The sequence below is a fragment of the Cervus elaphus genome, chromosome 16 (assembly GCF_910594005.1).
Source record: "Cervus elaphus chromosome 16, mCerEla1.1, whole genome shotgun sequence".
NCBI lineage: Eukaryota > Metazoa > Chordata > Mammalia > Artiodactyla > Cervidae > Cervus > Cervus elaphus.
In genome coordinates, this window is record NC_057830.1 from 10,539,584 (window position 1) to 10,552,623 (window position 13,040).

At 38.3% G+C, this 13,040-nt stretch overlaps 1 protein-coding gene across 10 annotated transcripts in view; it reads right to left on the reverse strand.

Moving 5' to 3' along the window:
- KIAA1958 (KIAA1958 ortholog) overlaps positions 1-13,040 on the reverse strand; it is a 120,670-nt gene that overhangs the window by 47,699 nt on the left and 59,931 nt on the right. The window lies entirely within an intron of this gene.

Here is a 13,040-nt window from a genome sequence, read left to right on the forward strand (position 1 = left end):
GAGCATGAAACTTGGAAACTAGACTGCCTAGGTAAGAAACCCAGCTCTCCCATCCTCTTATTGTATGACCTTGGGCAAGTTCAACCTTTCTTTGCCTTTGTTTACTCATCTGCGAAATGGAGTTAATTATAGTCCTAACTTCACAGAGTTGTGGGAACTGAGTTACCCGAAGTAATTAGTGAGATAATAAGCAGTCTGTAAGTATTAGCTATTATAACTGCTATTCTGCATGCAGTAATCAGAGAGCTAACCGTATATGACCCTGCCTACTGAAGAGGATTTTGAAAGTAAAACAAGCATCACCATTTGTTAACAGTTCATCAGTATGTCAGTACTGAGTATTTGAAAAGTGACTATTCATGAGTTTGCTAAAATTCTATGGCTTCAGTGAGTGAGAACAAACTCAAGCACAATACATGAGGCAACATCTGATGAATTTAGGAGATGAAATGGTTCACAGTGGAAATGCTTACAGAAAACTTCTTTATATTAGAAACCATTTCTTCCTTTAAATTTCCATGCAATTTACAGGACTGCATATCTTAATTAATAAGGGTCAAACTGTGACAGTATCTTTTACTGAAAATGCATAATACAGTAAAAACCACAAAGGAATTATTCATCAACTCGGAAACAAAGGATGTATGGTACATAAAGTAAAAGAAAACAGATAACATGTAAAAATGAAAACGCACAAAACTCTAATAAATTACCTCCTCCTTTTCTGAGTGATGCTATTAATATTCATTAGATTCCATCCAAGAGGTAATAACCCATTGGATAGGAGGATGCCAATTCCTCTTAATTGAGTCAATGGATAATATCAAAACATATTTTTGAAAAGTTCATTATAAAATAAAAATTTAAATATTTATCTATATGGGTTGGCTTTCTACTGCACATTTACAAGCACAGGCAAAACAGGAAAATAAAGCCCTTTTCTTAACAATGAGATGGCTGTTTTCCATTATATAAAATAATAACTTAGCAGCAGTAATTACAACAGTATGAAGGTGTTGAAAAGCTAGTGACTTGTAACATAAATCTGAATATACTCCAGAGACTAAAAATATTATATAAAATATCATTTCAGGTATTAAGAAATATGTATTTATTATTCACTGAACCAAACCCTAAAGTCAAATTTACAGGCATAGCACATTTTAGGATCATAAAGATCCTTTATTTTTCTTGCTGAATGAAGTTAGGTAAAAAATTAAGTAATACTTAAATTATCTAATTTTTAAATTTCTCAGGGCGTGACATCAGCAAGGTGGCCAAGTACGACACCCCCACCCTGTCTCCCAACAACAATTTGGCATCTATCCATGTACAAAAGTGCCTTTGTGGGAGCTTTGGGGCTGGGTCAGAGATTGTGAAGCCCTGGTACAGTCCAAGACGAAGGACGGCTGTTTTGAGAAGGCAAGCTTGTGTCCAGGCGGCTGACTCGCCGACTATGGTCCTGGTTACAGAGACAGGAACAGTTCCGTACCCGTGTCGGACTCAGCTACGCCCCCATCCGGCTTTGATCCTGTCACCAGCACTATATGCCAAGAGACGCAGGAGGAGTCACGCCCACTCATAGGTTGGGTAATAGCGTACAGAGAATGGTTCTGGCTGTGGACCCTAAGTGCCTCCAGCTTCTCCTGGCTGCAGTGTGGAACCCCAGGGGGAAGCCCACACAACTCAGTCCGGAGATTCTGAAAGCGCCTGCAACAGGGCCCTGGCCCATCCCAGGCAGTCACCAACAGTCAGGTTGACACAGGGACCTGGCAGGAGATACTCCCATCCGTGCCCCTGGAAAATCTGAAGGGGCCCTGAACTTGGCTCCAGCCCCATCACAGGAATAGGCCTGCATGTCCAAAGACACGGAGGGAGATGCTCCTGTTCACACAACTGCAGATGCTAAAAGGGCCAGACAAAACTTTGCTAAGAAAACAACAAACACATCATGGTGGGAGAGCTGAGGCCTCCAACGTGGGCGCTGGGGTCTGAGACCTGTCTTTGAAGGCCTGCTGACCAGTCACCAATTTTCCAACTCCTCTCTCTACAAAGAGCCCTGCCTGGCAATACCTACATTTCACTCAGGAAAGGGCCGAGGGGAAGCAAACCTGTTTATACAACTAAAGAAGAAACCAACACCAGATTCCTGTCCTGTGTTCTTAAATGTGAACAAACAATTAGATGAGGCATCAGAAGAAAAGTGGCTGCACTGAAGAGAAGGAAAAAGAAAAAAGAACATAGAAAATAAAGGAAAAAATCCAAAGACACAAAATAATTTTTTAAATAGAATTTAAATTCTCAAAGAAGATTTGATAAATTATTATAACTATAATCTTCATAAAAGAAACAAGTACTAATGGAAAACTTTCAAAAATTATTTCAGAAAGGAATTTTCAGCAATTTAAAGACTCAAAGTTTACTTCCCACTTACCCATTCTTGGGAAATTATTTGATGAACTCATCCAAAAAAAGGAGAAAGTAGAGGGAAACATGAAATCTAGAGAACAGTGGTTACAACCCAGAGGAAAACTCAGGATAGGTGGGAGGGTTACCTCAGGCTTACATTAAATCAACTTGTCCAAACTGCAGTGGCAAGGCTGAAGGCCCAACGTGGGAATGTTGGAGGGGCCACAAAGATACATAAGAGCCCATTGTTCTTTCGTCAAAATATGCTACCAAAATGTTAGGAAAACACACACACATACACACAAAACCCCCAAACTAATATCGTATTTCACTGATTTTAAGATGCACTTCTTCACATTTTAACATCTCTGAAATATGCTGGGACGTACTTAGTAAGAACTTACTCTCTGTACCAGGTATTGTTTTAAACCCTCTACATGGATTAAGTCATTAACCCGCATAACAGCCCTTAGGAACACTCTCCTTTCAGTGTCCCAAAGGGTGTGAAATTCAGCAAGATGAAAAGTAATTCAACCTTAGAACACTTAATAGTTATGCACAATATTTACACTGTCAAAACAATATAAAATGGTTTTGGATGTTTACAGTCAACCTAAGGATAAAGAAGAAAAGACTAGTTATGGCCACTGAAGAAAATGAAAATACTGACAATCCTGTGAAGTTAAGAAGATGACAGGAAGCGGGGGAGAATAGTAGAAGGCAGCATATGAACACTAACCTTCACCCTTGGGTTGAGAAAGCATATTTATTTCTTCTTTTATTATCTTTAGTTTTCTGTTGGTAACATGTGTTTTAATGACGTTACAATCAAATAATGGGACGGTAATACAAACGGAGTTAAATCCTCATCATTGATAACAAGGAATCTGAAGGTATTTTCTGAAGTTGATAAACCAAGAAAAAAAAATCAAGAAACAGATGCATAAACAGTTTATTTCAAATTTTGGAAGAACTGAAAATAGAAAGACTCAAAAGAAGTTTCCTTTGAAGAGTGGAATTATGAGGTGATGAAAGTTGAGGTGAGACTGTTATTGTTCAGCATTTATGGACTGCCAAGTACATTAATAACTTTGACAAAAATGAAGAACACTGAAAAAGGCAATAAAATTACTGTTTTTGTCTAAGAAAGCAATCAAAGTTTTAAGGCAGTACTGAAGAACCAGGCTGCTATGTGTATCATAACTGAAGTCAATAAAGTACCTAGGATGCATCAATCATTAAGTCAGATTTATGGTTCTCTGATCACTGTACTCATCACTGTTCTCACCTAAAATAAAGCTTAAAATTACCCTGCAGTCACAGAAGCACAACTCATCATTTTTGCCATGTTATATAAATACTTTTTCTGGGTCTAATACACCCTCGGGAACACAAGCCATTAGTTATATAATGAAAGAGAAGTTATTGCTGGGCCTAAGCTACAGTGGGTCACCTGCCCTCTGCCCACCCCTGCTGAGACCCAAGATGGTCAGGCAGCTCAACCTGGGAGGAGCGGGAGGAGTCCGCTGCTTCTCGCAGGAAAACAGAAACAGGGATGACGTCTGAAGCTAGCTAAGACTGCAGTACTCTGACACTGACTCGTCTGCCCAGGGGTTCATTATTTCATCTCTCCAGACCACAAGGAATGAATACCACGGCTAGAAAATCAAGGTCAGGCCTCCTCAATTCTGAACTGGCGCCTGGTTTCCTCGCAGTCTTACCCAAGTCCAAATTCACTGAAGAGAATCAGATCCTCAGGTTTACAGCAATTTGCTAGGCTGCTATATTTGGATGCATTTTGCGTATCTGGGAGGTCTCAATCATATGCTGATGAGCTTTAAATATATAAAAACAACAGTTTTTGCTACCTTCACTGGTAAAATAGAAAAATGCCTCTATTTTAAAGAAATAAAAAGTCAACTGGGAAGATTTTCCTGTAAAATATTAAGACAAATGATACTTAAAAAGGAAGTGAAGCATTGGGAAAAAAGCTGATAAAACTGATTAACTTCTCAGAAAATTATGCATTTGTACAACTGAGAGCAATTAACTTGATTTTCTACTTCTGCCTTTCAGAAAACTAGTAAACAATTATATTTGTAATTCTTAAAGATAGATCATTAGTTGTCTGTAAAAATAAGCAATATTACAAGTTTAACTAAGTTCATGTTATTTTTAGGTATGTAGAAAGTGTCTCGAATAAATTATGATTTGAAACAGGTTGCCTGTAGCCACTGTACTTTTAATTCCCAGCTAAGAAAGACCTTCCTTTCATTTATCATAGTGGCCTAATTTAATTGTTCACTTAACCACTTTTAGCCATATATCACCCTCGTCTTCATAAATATGCTATCTAAAGGCAAACAATTAAGTCTTATAAAGTCACTGATAACAGCATCTTAGTTCAGGAAGTACAAGACAAGTTTTTGGTTTTGTTTTTTTAAAAGTAGGAATGTTCTGAGAGAGGCAGAGTTAAAATGTCTGTCTCCCATTTAGAGGGCAGGCAGAGCAAGAACCACGTTTTTGTTGTGTTCATTACTTGTTCTTTGAGTAAATGCAGCACCCAAACTGGACTCGGCACTTGGTAGGCTTCCAATAGATCCTTGTTGAATAAATGGTCATGGCATGTTTCAGAATTCTTAATGGCTGTTTCATCCTATATACAGAGGACTTTGAATATATTATAAATATTTTGGGTCCTGAAGATCTTTCAGTGTTAAACAGTGTTGCGCCTTGGACAGAGAATACAAGGGTGGCAACAGAGATTACAAGACGCCAAACACTCAGAAGTCATCAAGTCTAATTTCCAAATCATCTACCTGTCTCCTCCTCTCCAATGCCTTTACTGTTGCCTCATTTGAGCATTTATTGCCATCTTCCATCTGAATTATTGCAACTTTCACCCTGTAAAACAGTCCTCAGTCCCAGTCCCTACTTCCCCATTGCTATCAGTGTGACCTTCTAAGATCACACGGAGGAACTGCGTTCCTCTGCTCTCCCTGTAAGGTTGTGACTTCATGTGCAAAGTCTTCCACAGGTGGCTCCAGTCCGTCTTTCCAGCAGCAGCTCTCCTGACCTCTCTGAAATTTACTCTCACACCACACTCAGACCTTTGCCTCCTGCATGTGCTCACGCTCTATGTCTTTGCTTATGTTGTTCCATCACCCTGAAATACCCTTCCTTGTGTCCCAAAAGGCTGACACAACTGCTTTTCATGTGTTCCACAGCAATTTATATACCTCTTAGATATGATCTCGTTGGTCTGTCTGCCTCCTTCTCTATACAACAATATCCTGGGGTCAGGGAATCTGCCATTCATCTTTGTATTTTCACTAGTCCTGTCATAGAGCAGATTTTGCAATAAATGTTTAATAAACTGAAATGCAAGTGACTTGTCCAGAGGCTGAGTAGAAAAAGAGACTATGATAAATGTTTCCTGCTTCTGATTAAGTGAATCCTTCTATTAAACCCTAGGTTTTCCTAAAAATGATTCTCAGAAAAAATAATCGCTTTATGATATACTCTAGCAGCCCAAACTTTGGAAAAGTGATAGGCATGACCTGAAAAATGAAAGAAAGGGGAGGAGAAACAATTTGGTGTAGGCTATTCCTACACCAAGACAACCAGAGCTAAGAGACCAGGGACCAAAGTACCAACCCCTTCTCTCTCAGATAAAAAGTAGGAGACTACACTTTTGGAACTCCAAGCAAATCATCCAGTACCTCACTTCCAGTCAGTAAACTAAAGGAAACAATCTCTTCTTCATGGAACTCAAGTAGTGGTGATTCTGGAAATGAAAGTACTATATGTATAGATAATACATGACATTTTTTGCTTTTGTGGTTTTTATTCATTCTAATAGAAGAACTTAAAAAATAACTCACCCATCATATCATAGTCATAAGGAGGAAAGCCATAGTGAAATCTGTGAGACTAATTCTCTAATTCTTTGTCTATAAACAAGTATACTTGGAGATGTTAGTAAAGTTTGCTTTCTTACCAAAAAACCTTCTATATTCAGTAATAACAATAATGTCACAATGCCTTTATCTCATAAATATTCCACAATCAAATTTATGCTTCATGAGCTATATTATAAAAGTACTCACATTTAAAAACATACAGAAAAGTATGCAGAATACTAACTTATGTTTCCCAATGAAACAGAGGGCTTTATATGGATTAATTTAACCCTTATATCAACCCAAGAGAATAGATCCATTATTTTCTTCATTTTACAGATGATAAAGCTAAGAGACAGAGAAGTTAAATGACCTGCCAAAGTCACCCAGAAAATAAGTAATGGAGCTGGGACTTGAATCTAGGCAGTTGTGTGCCCAGATTTTCATAATTAAGCACCGTGCTTCTATTACCTGTATATAACATGAACTCGTGTTTCTGCCAGATTTAATACATGTTAATAATGTAATATTTGTTCCATGGTTTTAAAAGAAAACATCAAGTTTCCGTGCACTCACTGTCCTCCTTCCTCTCTCCCAAAGGCAAACATCGTGTAGTGATATGTCTCCTTCGAGCCTATGTTTCGTAACTACACGTGGTATGTGAGAATGTAACATACAACAACACACAGTGAGGTTTATTCACTTTTTAGAGTATGGTACTCTATATATTATTCTGGAACTCCATTTTTAAGATGTATCTATACTAATTAGTGCAGATCTGGCTGATGTATAAATTCCACTGAAAAATATACCACAATTTATCTACTGACGGACACTAAGGTTGTTAGCCGATTTTTTTCCTCGTTATCACAAAGCAAAGTTGCAATGTACATCCCTGTACTTTTCTCCTTTTACACGTGAGGACGTTTCTCTAGGACAGATGCCTAGAAACTGGACTCCAAGGTTGTATGATACGCACACATTTAACTTTATAAGATACTATAAATTGCTCTCCCAAGTGGATGTGCCAATTTATATTGCCACCAGCATGTTCTTCATAGTTGAAGCAACATTTGGAGTAAAGTTAATAATTTTTGCCTTTTTGATGGTATCATATTGCTGTTTTAATTTTCATTCCCTTGATTACCAGTGAGGTTGAGCATTTTGCATATGTTTATTAACTATATGGGTTTCCTCTTATTAGAAGCGCCTCTTCATTTCCCTTGCTCATTTCCCTACTGGATTATTTGACCTTTTCCCTACTGACCTGTGGCAGTTCTTCACATATTCTGTATATGAATATTCTTAGTTATGTGCATTAAAATCATCGCATAGGTTATTTCTTGTCTTTTAACTTTATGATATCCCTTTTCCCAGCTAAGATTTTAACAGCTGTCAGCATTTTCAATCTTTTCCTTTATGGTCTGTGCTCTTTTGGCGTGTCTCATTTAAAAAACTGTTCCCAACACCAAGGCCACTTAGCAAGATTTCCTTAAAGCTGTTTTAAGTTTTATATTTTCATACTTAGATCTTTATATGAGACTTACTTTCATGCCTGATGTGAGGTAAGGATTTAATTTTATCTTGTTCTACATGAGAGACCAATTGTACAATGCCATTCATTGTCTGGTGGATGCTCTCCCACTGATTTATGACACCCCTCTTTCACATACAGTTCCCATACACAGACAGGTGTGTTTCTGGGCTCTCAACTCTGTTCCATTGCTCTATTTGTCTATCTTTCTTGTACATTATTACAGCTTTATAATAAGTTATATATAATGTAAGTTATCATAAGTTATAAATTATATTAAATAAGGTATAATGGGTTTTCATTACTGTCTTTGTAAAACTTTCTTTGTAAAAACCTAAATACTTTGAAAAGACATGACAATATAATCAACTCTTTTTTTAGAACAGAATGAGTGTATGTACTTAATCACATTATCTCCTCCCCATCCCCTTCCCCAAGTGTAGAAAACAAGCCTAAAAACTAACTTGAAATCACAACTTTTGTCTTTTCTAAGAACTGCAAAAAAGGAAGGAAAGAAGGAAGGAGGAAAGTGCCCCTCAGCCAGAGGCTGGAGACCACCATCCCCAGTTCCTTAAACTCACTCTGATACGGGCGTTCTAGTACACATGATGAAACCTAAGACAACTCCCACCACTACCACCTCTCTGAGAGCTGCCCCTCGATCAGCGGGGGAGAAGGGAATCTGTGACGCTCAGGGAGCGGACGGGAGAGCCTGTGACAGTCAGGCAGGAGGGTCAAGGCGGGGTGATGTCCACGGACAGACACAGCTGAGGCCCGTGACACTCGGCTGGGGCGGAAGGAGCCTCCAAGAGGCTATGGGGAGGGGCGCTGAGAGAACTATCTCAACGGGCTCCCAGTGTCAGTGACACGTTTAAGGGTACGTAGTTTCATCAAGGTTTTGACCTGCTGTTTCTTCCTGTGGACATGCAGTCCATATCATAATGGGAGAGAGGAACCTGATTTCTTCCCTGTGCAATTAGGTGAGTGAAGAGTTGAATGGAACAGAGTCATTGTTTTTAGAGGATGTTGCAAATACCAAGCAGTGAGTCCTGGAAACTCCTGGGAGCAGGTATTTAATCTCCCCTCTGGAAACGTTCTCAACACTGACTACCTATCAACATGTGACTGCCTGGGTACTATGCACAGGCACTGGGACTGAAGAGAAGGGTGCTCGGTAGCTCCATTAAGCTGCCCTGAGCATTACAAAAGTACATGAGTAAACCAGGTAAGCATCTACTCCACTTACCTTCTTTTAAGAAGTCTACAACAAACTGTGGAAAATTTTTACAGAGATGAGAATACCAGACCATTTTACCTGCCTCCTGAGAAACCTGTAAGAAGGTCAAGAAGCAAGAGTTAGAATGGGACATGGAACTATTGACTGGTTCAAAACTGGGAAAGGAGTACATCAAAGCTGTATATTATCACCTTGCTTATTTAAAATATGTGAAATGCCAGGCTGGATGAATCATGAGCTGGAATCTAGACTGCTGGGAAAAATATCAACAACCTCAGATATGCAGATGATACCACTCTAATGGCAGAAAGTCAAGAGGAACTAAAGAGCCTCTTGATGAGGTGAAAGAGGAGAGTGAAAAAGCTGACTTAAAACTCAACATTCTGCCACAAGGGTGGTGTCATCTGCGTATCTGAGGTTATTAATATTTCTCCCAGCAGTCTTGACTCTAGCTTGTGCTTCATCCAGCTCAGCATTTTGCATGATGTACTACTCTGCATATAAGTTAAGTAAGAAGGGTGACAATATACAGCCTTGACATACTCCTTTTCCCCATTTGGAACCAGTCTGATGTTTCATGTCCAGTTCTAACTGTTGCTTCCTGACCTGCATACAGTTTTCTCAAGTGGCAGGTCAGGAGGTCTGGTATTCACATCTCTTAAAGAATTTTCCACAGTTTTTTGTGATCCACACAGTCAAAGGCTTTTGCGTAGTCAACAAAGCAAAAGTAGATTTTTTCTGGAACTCTCTTGCTTTTTCGATGATCCAACGGATATTGGCAATTTGATCTCTGGTTCCTCTGCCTTTTCTAAATCCAGCTTGAACATCTGGAAGTTCATGATTCACATACTATTGAAGCCTGGCTTGGAGAATTTTGAGCATTACTTTGCTAGCATGTGAGATAAGTACAATTGTGTGGTAGTTTGAACATTCTTTGGCATTGCCTTTCTTTGGGATTGGAATAAAAATGGATGTGTTCCAGTCCTGTGGCCACTGCTGAGTTTTCCAGATTTGCTGTACTACTCAGTCATAAAAAAGAATGAGATAATGGTGTTTGCAGCCTGGTGGCTCAGATGGTAAAGAATCTGCCTGCAATGCAGGAGACCAAGGTTCAGTCCCTGGGTTAGGAAGATCCCCTGTAGAAGGGAATGGCAACCCACTCCAGTACTCTGGCCTAGAAAATCCCATGGACAGAGGAGCCTGGCAGGCTACAGTCCATAGAGTCACAAAGAATTAACACAACTGAGTAACTATCACACACACATAGATGCAACTAGCGACTGTCATACTAAGTGAAGTTAGAAAGAGAAAGACATACCATATGATATCACTTATACATGGAATCTAAAATATGGCACAAATGAACCTACCTACAAAACAGAAACAGATTCATGGACACAGAGAGCAGATTCGTGGCTGCCAATGGGGATGGGGCAAGGAAGAGGGACAGACTGGGAAACTGGGTGGCTCAGACAGTAAAGAATCAGCCTGCAATGCAGGAGACCTGGGTTCGATCCCTGGGTTGGGAGGATACCCTGGAGGAGGGCATGGCAACCCACTCCAGTATTCCTACCTGGAGAATTCCATGGACAGAGGAGCCTGGGAGGCTACAGTCCATGGGGCTGCAAAGAGTCAGACTCAACTGAGCAACCTGGCACACAAACAGAGGAAATGATTACATTTAGAATGGATAAATAACAAGGTCCTACCGTGTAGCACAGAGAACTATATTCAGTACCCTGTGATAAAAGATGATGGAAAAGAATATAAAAAAAGAATGTATGTATGTGTATAACTGAGTCACTCTGCGTATAGCAGAGACTGGTGCAACACTGTAAATTAACTATATGTCAATAAAAAAAGGGAGAGTTCCTGCACAAAATCATAAAGGAAGCTGTGTGTATATACATATATTTAAGAGATTTACACATTTAAAACTCAACTTATAATGCAATAAAAATTTAAATTTATGACAAATGCTCCAAATTTACATAAAAATCTCAAAAATTAATAGAATCCGAACCACTTGGAGATAGTCAATAATTCTTCTAACAATGGATGTCCTCTTTATGCATGACTACTAAGATTTGAGTTGAGCTTTATAATAGAGCTAACATGAAAATTAGTAATTTTATCCACACCTTGTTAACATTTTATAACTTTGTGAGTTTACTTCTGAATAGAAATAAGAATGGCTTTCCAATAGGGAAACAGATTTTTTGGGGGGAGGGAGCATGCTGTAGCCTATGGGATCTTAGTTTCATGACCATGGACTGAACCAAGGGCCACCGGCAGTGGAAGCACTGAGTCCTAACCACTGGACCACCAGGGTACTCCCAGGAAATAGAATTTAAATGGTATCAGTAAAACTAAACAAAATGGACAGTTTATTTTTGTTTCTGGCTGACTCAAGTCATTTGTCAAATTAGGGGTATAAATAAGCCAGAATCACAACTATTTAAGTGAAAAGGTACTACTTATATCCTATAGATATCAAGAATCAAATTTCTTAGAAAAAACTTTCACCAGCCTAATAAAGACAATGTTGTGTCTAATGATGTGAAGATTAAGTCAAAGACCATTTTGTGATTAAGTGATTGAAGTAAAACAAGAAAGGAAGGACAAGAGAAAGAGAGCCCAAGGAATGGGAGAAAATATTTACAAAATGTACATTTAATAAAAGAGTTAAAGCTAGAATTCACAGAACCCTTACAACTCACCAATAAAATGGCAACATAACTAGAAAATGGGCAAAGGATCTGAATGGATTTTCTCAAAAGAAGATACACAGATAAAAACCACAAGATACCACTTTACACACCCAGCAGGATAATTTTTTTTAAATGGAAAACAAGTGTTGGTGAGCATATGGAGAAACAGGAATCATTTAAAATTGTTGGTGAGACTGTAAAATGGTGAAGATGCTTTGGAACACAGTTTGGCAGCTCCTCAAAAAGTTAAACATAGAGTTACCATATGACCCAGAGATTCCACTTCTAGACAGTTGCCCAACAGAAATGAAAATGTATGTTCACATAAAAACATGTACATAAATTACATTAGCAGCAATATTTACCACAGCCAAAAAATGGACACAACTTAAGTGTCCATCAGTTGATAAAGGAAAAACAAAATGTGGTCTATCCATACAATGAAATATTATTTAATAATGAAATGGAAAATAATGCTGATAGACACTACCAGATAGATTAACCTTAAAAAAATTATGCTAAGTACAAGAAGGCTGTCACAAAAGGCCATAAAATAAGAATCCATTTATATGAAATGTGCACAACAGGCAGATCTATAGAGACAGAAGTAGATTAGCAGTTGACAGGGGCTGTGAGAAGGGGAAAAAATGACTGCTAATGGGTATTGGGTTTCTTTCTGGGGTGATGAAAATATTCCAAAATTAGATAGTGGCGATAGTTATACAACTCTGTGAATATACCAAAAAACACCAAATTGTAAAACTTTAAAAGAGTTATTTTAAGGTACATGAATTTTATATCAATAAAGCTGTTCTTTTAAAAAGAAAGAAAAATGAATAAACTGAAAACCATAATTCTGAATCAGATATGAGTATTTTCCTTGTATATTTTATTATTAATACCAAGATTGTATTTGGAAATCATAAATTGAAGATTTCCTTTTGGAATCTTAAAGCTAACACTAAAATGGGGAAATATGTTTGCAAAGTAATGTCTTCCTAACTTTCAGGAAGTTAGAGGGCAAAAGCATAGATATCTCAGGCTTCCAGAAGCTTTTCCTAAAATACATGACTTTATGAGAAGAACTAAAATGAAACCAAAATGTGTCACGAATGTATGCTTTCTACATAGTACTCTGCATGTCTGTTCATCCCTTCCATGTTTCTGCTTCTGGCCTATCAGATTTGAATCATGAACCCAAAAGCATGACACTCAAACCCCTTCTATATAACAACAGCTCAGATTAA